This window comes from Belonocnema kinseyi, chromosome 10 (assembly GCF_010883055.1).
Source record: "Belonocnema kinseyi isolate 2016_QV_RU_SX_M_011 chromosome 10, B_treatae_v1, whole genome shotgun sequence".
Classification (NCBI taxonomy): Eukaryota; Metazoa; Arthropoda; class Insecta; order Hymenoptera; family Cynipidae; genus Belonocnema; species Belonocnema kinseyi.
In genome coordinates, this window is record NC_046666.1 from 103,591,651 (window position 1) to 103,599,683 (window position 8,033).

Below are 8,033 nucleotides of genomic sequence, written 5' to 3' on the forward strand. Positions count from 1 at the left end.
TTGTGTTGTCCCGTTGTGTTTGCGGTACCGTTTCATTCAGCTTCGGCTTAACCTACATAGAGGTTTAACCTATCCTAACCTGACAAAACCTGACCTAACCTAACCGATTAAGCTGGCAACCCTGTTCTTGCATACTTTCATATTTTGACATTAATAGCAGTAAATGTCTGGAGTTTCGTAACCGCTTGTTGCTAGCATTATTCGCCTATGCCTGTAACCAGGGCACCTCCACGTGGTGACGATGGGCAACGGATCCACATTGGCTGAGCCCCTGGGTAAACGGCGTTCATGGCGTCATAGCAGACACAGGTAAAAAGTGTATTACGATGCAGGGAAAGACCCCAGTATCGGCGTCTGCTCAGGGTGGGAAAGCGGGCTCTCTGACGTCGACATCATGCAACCGTAGCTCTTCATCAATAGATCACTTGGTTGGTGTAGAGTCTCATGCTACAAGGAAAAAAACCGCGAGCACTTCTCAATCGCATGCCTGCAAGAATAGCTCAGATTCATTCTGTTACATTTGCAGTAAATATGAAGTGAGCAGTTTGCGAAAATCAATCGACGAGGAAGTGAAAAGTCTTTACGAAAAGTGTTTTGACCGTAAATTGCTGCACCAAGAAACAAAATGGGTTCCTCACGTCATTTGCAATTCCTGCAGACTTATGTTCTATCGTCTAAAAAATTCGAACAACGAAACGTACCGCAAGTACTCTACGCCAACCACATGGAGAAAACCCGTTAATGTGAAGGACTGCTATTTTCGCATGAATTCCGTCAAAGGGTTCAACGCCAAAAATAAAAATAACATTTCGTACATTAATGTGTGCACAGTCACAAGAGCCATTGAAATCAATAAAAATGAACGCCAGACTGATTTAAGCGCTTTAGAAGATGATAGATTGGAATTTGAAAGTCAACGTCATGGAGACGGTAGTGAAACCAGTGATCGAACAGAAAATAGTTCTGACGATTCCAATATAAGCGTCGCATCTAGAACTGAATGATTTTATTAGAGATCTTGGATTACCGAAAGACGGCGCTGAATTTGTCGCTTCATTTCTAAAAAGAAGAAATCTTCTAGAGCCAAAGACAAAAGTTTCATTCTATCGCGACAGGGACAAAGAATTCAGTAAGTTTTTCGTTAAAGACGAAGAGACGTCTTTAGTGTACTGCACTGACGTTAACGGACTAATGAATCACTTGAAGAAAAATGTGTACAGACACGAAGAATGGCGACTTTTCATTGATTCGTCAAAACGCAGCATTAAGGCTGTTTTACTGCATAACACGAATACTTACGCTCCTATCCCTATAGCTCCCTCAACGGTCATCAAAGAAGAATATAACAATGTTAAAATGCCTCTTGAAAAAGTTAATTACACGAATCACAAATGGCAAATATGTGGTGACCTCAAAATCATAACAATGATATTAGGCCAACAATCGGATTTCACGAGAGGGCCATGCTTTATATGCCTGTGGAATAGCAGAGATCGAGCCAATCATTACAACAAAAAACATTGGCCTTTAAGAGATTCATTCAAAACTGGTTCTCATAATATCATGAACCAAAGCCTCGTTGATCCAGAAAAAATTTTACTACCACCCCTCCACATAAAGCTTGGGCTCATGAAGCAATTTGTTAAGGCGTTAGACAGAGATGGCCAATACTATAAGTATACATCCCTTAAATTCCCTAATGTTTCAGACGCTAAATTGAAAGAAGGAGTCTTCGATGGACCACAGATTCGAATATTGACAAGAGATACTAATTTCGTGAGCCACGTTACGAAAATTGAAATGGACGCTTGGGAAAGTTTTAAAACAGGGAACGCAAATTCCCTCGGTAACAAAAATAGTCCAAACTACGAGAATATTGTTGCGAAAATGATAAGAAACTACAAAAAGTTACGCTGCTTGATGAATTTCAAACTTCACTTTCTAGATTCCCATCTGGATAAGTTTCCAGAAAATGTTGGTGATTTCAGCGAAGAACAAGGGGAACGTTTTCATCAAGACATAAAAGTGATGGAACAACGATATCAGGGTAGATGGGACGAGGTCATGATGGCTGATTTTTGTTGCATGTTGAAAAGGCAAACGAATTTAGGTCTTAAACGTAAGCGTAACCCTTTGCATCGTTCCTTCGAAGAAAAAAGGACACGTTATAGCAGGCAGAAAATAGGCTGAAGTAGGTCTATAAATCAATTTAATTACGATAAAAAGCAACATAAAATGTAAACACGAAAGATAGTATAAATATATCCCTTAAGTTTAAGAAAAGCAGAGAGAAAAAATTTTTGAATAAAACTCTTATTCATTTGCATGTTTAAGTTACAGTTCTACATTTTAATTGATACAAACATTGTCAGGTTAATTGAAATGGGGTCAATTCTACTTGTAGTTCTAAGTTTCTTCAAGTGAGTAATGTGCGTCTAAATTTTTAACCACCTGTAGTACAATGAAATTAATTTTATTGCGTTACAACGGGAACACTTAAGTTAAGTTGTGTTGCATTAAGCGAAATTTCGTTAGGTTCTGTTAAGTTAGATTCATTTGTAGGTTAAGATCGAGTTAACCTATTAAATATAGCACACATTTAAGACTGAGAACCGTACGCTTACGTAGCTACACGTGTGGTTGAATTTCATTAATCTAGGTTAGGTTAGGTCAGGTTTTTTTAGGTTAGGATAGGTTAAACCTTCATGTAGGTTAAGCCGAAGCTGAATGAAACGGTACCGTAAACACAACGGGATAACACAATGAGTTTAATTGTGTTACGTGAAGTTAAGTTAGGTTAGGTTAGGTCAGGGTTTGTTAGGTTAGGATAGGTTAAACCTCTATGTAGGCTAAGCCGAAGCTGAATGAAACGGTACCGCAAACACAACGGGACAACACAATCAGTTTAATTGTGTTTCGTGAGGTAAGGTTAGGTTAGGTTAGGCTAGGTTAGATTTATTTCTAGGTTAGGCTCGAGTTGACCCATTCGATGTAGCACACATTTGCTACTGGGAAAATATGCTTCCAGAGCTTTACGTGTAGTTCAATACATTTCTGTTAATTCAGGTTAGGTGAGGTCAAGTTCTGTTGGGTAAAGTTATGTTAAATAAGTTGATATCAAGCAAGGGTTGATCCTTCACAGTTGTCAACATGTTTTTGAAGTGAAAATTTGCATCACTGGCATTATCAATTAATCAATTCATTATTGATAATTAATATTTACTAATCAATTTGACGATATTTTGGTCATTTGCAAAATGAGTATCGATGTGTTCGGACGTCATATTAAGCGAGCTAAGATGGCAAGTCGAGGTCCACCAGGAGTTGGATTCAAATTCACCACCGATGGGCATTATGATATCGGAAAGAAAAAGCTGTGCCATGTAGCTGATGCAAAGGTTTAGATGATACAGTAAATTTAAATATGATGCAATATGTGTTGCAGCAAGAAATTCAGACTCTGCACGATGTCATAGGTTCCTTGCGAACTGAAGTTGTTAACAGTAACATGATGATTGAAACTCTAGAAACTTCCTCATATAAAAGTTTAAATATTTTGAAGATTGATGTGGATTCCATTCAAGAACTGACGCATCGCAATTAAGAACTCGTTTCTCAGTTGGATGCCAAGCTGAACACACTAAAAAATGAATAACGAAAAGCTGTAACTAGTGAAGGAGCTACAAAGGCCTGCTAGATGAAACTATCAACGTCGACACTTTGATATCCGTAGTATTGATGAGAATTGCCAAGCGGATCTTGTTGAAATGCAACCTTATACAAAAGAAAACAAAGGATACAAGTACATTTTGACTGTAATTGACATATTTTCCAAATTTGCTTGGGCTATTCCAGCTAAATCCAAGAAGGATGAAGATGTAGCTACAGCTATGGAATCTATACCTGAAAAAGGACGCATACCGAAAATTTTACATGTTGATAGAGGCAAAGAATTTTACAACTTACATTTTAAAAATCTTATGGAGCGATACAAGATAAATTTGTACTCGACGCTTAGCAATTTAAAAGCATTCATTTGCGAGCGATTTAATCGTACTTTATAGAAAAAAATGTGGATGCAATTTAGATTACAGGGGAAGTACAAATGGATAGATATTTTGAAAGAGTTAGTTTCATCCTACAACGATATTAGGCATCAGACTATTCGAATAACACCAAGAGATGTTACTGAAGAAAATGAGAAAAAAATGTTGTTTGATGTATACAAAAATTACAGTGTAAAACATGCAGCTGAGAAAGCGAAATTTAAAGTTGGAGATAAAGTGCGTATAAGTAAATTTAAGAATGTTTTTGAGAAAGGCTACACACCGAATTAGACAACTGAAATATTTACCGTAAGCCATGTTAAGAATACTAAACCGGTAACGTACATGCTTAAAGATTATCGAGATAAAGCTATTGTAGGTAGTTTTTATGAGAAAGTACTAGGAAAAGTTAGACATCCAGACATTTATCTGGTTGAAAAGTACTGAAAAGCGAGGAAATAAACTATATGTAAAATGCTTAGGTATCGACGACTCACACAAAAGTTGGGTAGATAAGTCTAGCTTGTAAGTATGTTTTGTATTGATTTTAAGTTTTTTTCTGAATAAATTGATTATTTTCGGGTATATATGTCTTTTTTACTTACACATCTACCTACCCTTAATCTACTAAATGAAAAAAAGCGAATTTAGTTTAAATTATATTTTTATTTAGATATTTCTTATAAAAAAAATACATGACATTTTTAATTTATAAAGCTACCATTCACGCATCTGAGTTCTGGTAATTTCTCAATCACTTCTTCACACACATTCTGACTATAAAAAGTCATCATTTCTAGAAATAGAATTTCAAATCGCATAACATTAGCAAATATAAGTTTTTTCATTGCGCTACTCTTTAAACACGTATAGTTTTTTTTTGTATATAAGATTTTACACTTTTTACAGATGGTGATTTCACGTTACGCCAGACATTTTCAGCAATGGTTTCAATAATGACACCTTTTGTACGTTGAAACGGCATAACACTCAGATCCAGAAAGATACCGGTCGATACAAGGGCTGACTTCCTGAATAACAGCAAACGTTCTTTCTTGCAGTACAAATGAATCATATTTTTGCGTTTCTCGAATTTTCTCCAAAACCAACATATACTTTCCAAAAGATTTAATCATTTGTATATGGAAATTTCCACATTCGATGCATTGTTGCTTCTCTTGGCCATCAAAGAAGAGTGTCATGAGGTTAAAGTAACTTTTAAATAATTTCCACTCTTCAAGATTTAGGGTTATACTTGCATGAGGATGACTGGCCTGAAGTTTCACTGTTTAGGCGAGCTTTCCGTCTTTTTTAAACTCAGCATCAACAATAATTTGTTTTGTGAATGATGAATTCAGGTTGTATGTGGTCGCATGTAGCATTTGATTTTGTGGTGTGTAGGACATGATGAATATTACACCGAAGCTTGTCGCTGACGGAGCGATATTTGAAAAATTGCACACACTTATACATTTATCTCCACAAATTCAATGGAGTTGAAGCGTCCACCCAAATATATCATTTCAAGATGCTGATCTTCACAGGCTTTCTTCATTTGCATAAACAGATTTTTATCGTCTTCAAACAGTCTTGCCATTCTTTGAAGTAGGAAAACGGTGAATTTGTTTTCTATGATTACAAGCGTTCTCGTTGCATATTTTCTTTTAGCCTCCTTAATGTCCGTTATTTCATATCCCTTGTTAACTTCTAGATCTGTCAGCTTGTTTGTTGGAAGAAAATATTCATTGCGAGCGGTTTTATTTAATTTGAGGAAATCCATTCTTTTTTCTTCTCCTTCACTGCTTGTTATCTTCAAGATTCACACTTTTAAACTTCCTTGTTAGAGTTTGTATATCGGTTCGCACTTGAATGGCTTGCTTCAGCTCTTAAATGTTCTTTAGGAATACGTTTAAACGACTTTTTAGTTCTTGTTGCTTTTCTTCTTCACAATCTGACATCGGACAACAAACTGAAGAAAGAGAAGAACTGACATCCTCTTATAGACGCTTACCCCCTCCATTAAATTTCTGTAGCCTTTCGTAGTATTTCACCATATGATGCAATAATTAACATGATAGTGAAAAAATAATACGTATTTAAACGTTTACTCAATTTAGTTCACATGGATAAGGATTCCAGGAATCGACGATGACGTCATCAGAATGGCATTTTGTTAACCGAGAATTATTTAACATCATATAAAATATGATGCCCATGTCGGCCAATATCAAAGGAGAACGCTTAATGAATTAAATTCACATTGATAAGGATTCCAGGAATCGAAGATGGCGTAATGAGAATGGAATTTTGTTTACCGAGAATTTTTATAATATCACGAGAGTGGTTGCAAATCTTGGAAATTTTCAATGATGCACCATTGCGATAAAACATTTAATACATATTACTTTAGGGTAAAAAACTTAAATTCCGGGGATAGCAGGTATTACATAGCCTAATATTGCGATATCATATATCATATTTCATATTTTTGGGGCTGAAAAGTTCCATTCCCATGCTTTTTAAGTATTGATTTCCAATATCGATAGTGTGGATCGTTCAAAACTGTGATTCGTAAGTCAGCACAAGAAGCGAAACCAATCTTACACCCTTCTGCACTCTAGCCGCAAGTTTGATATTCGTAGGGAAAAAGTGGTCCAGAACAGCTCCTACCTATCTACTTATGTCCAAAAAACTGATTTTATAATCCTGTTCTATTTCATGAGTGAATTGAAGTTTTGGATGAAAACGGTTAAAAGTATCAATGACGATCTGTAACTTTTCTAGAGGAACACATAATAAGGTATCCTCGACAAACCGAAAGTAAAAAGGCAAAACAAAATCTAATTTCCCGAAAACAAATCCTCCAAATCTTCCATCACTAGTTCTGCCAAAATCGGAGAAATGACTGAACCTATGTGAGTACCAGACTTCTGGCTATAGAAAGATCCATTAAATTTAAAATAAGTTGACTCTATAATAAAAACTATCCCTTCAATAAAATCTTTTTGACATAATCGAGTACAGGTTTTTATATTATCCCATCTATTTAAAATTGCCTTTTTAACTAATTCAAAGGGTATACTCGGAAACATTGCAATAACTCGATTATAATGAATATTAATGAATAATAATGATAAATAAATAATAATGAATAATTTAATTTTTTCCCTTATTTTGCTCCAATTTGTATTCTCAGCAACCCTGAAAAATGTATCGTTTTAATCAATTGGTATTATTACAATTCATTATATGCATGGGTATTGAAACAGACATATTTTCACTCTCTTGTTTTTTTTGACGCGCCTAACAAAAAATGGACAGGAGTAAAAACTTCGTTGATGCGAGTGTCGAGAGAAACGTGCGTGAGCGGTCGCGAGTTTACCGAATGTTCGATTTCGCATAATGGCGTGAACAATACTTCTTCATTTGGTGCTTGGTCGAACAAGATTGTTTTTAAAGCTGTTTTTACGGATCGTGTCAACCTTTCCCACGCTCCACCCATATGCGGAGCATCAGGAGGATTGAAGTGCCATTTGATTTGTTTTTTAGAAGCAAACTGAACAATTTTATGAACCATTGTCGCTGTACATATGCAAAGGCACACCCCTTCGAGCAGCAAGTCTTTGAATAGCCATAATAGCTGAATTTGTGCTCAGACTCGACGCGAGTTCATTATGAATTGCTCGAAAATGCAAACACGTAAATAAAACGCCCCAGCGCTTTTCCTTGCGTCAACCGATCTTTACAAACATTGGACTAAAGTAATCTACCCCGCAGTGGCTAAACTGTCTTTGATTCGCTGCCACGCGAGCAGTTGGCATGTCACCCATTAATGGATTTTGCGGTTTGTCTCTTCTTAATCTACAAGTGAGACATTTGTTGATAATCGACCGTGAAGCGGATCGCAGCCCAACAATGTAATATTATTGGCGTAACTCGTTGAAGACTGCATCACTGCTTGCGTGGTAAAATTTCCAATGGTAATTT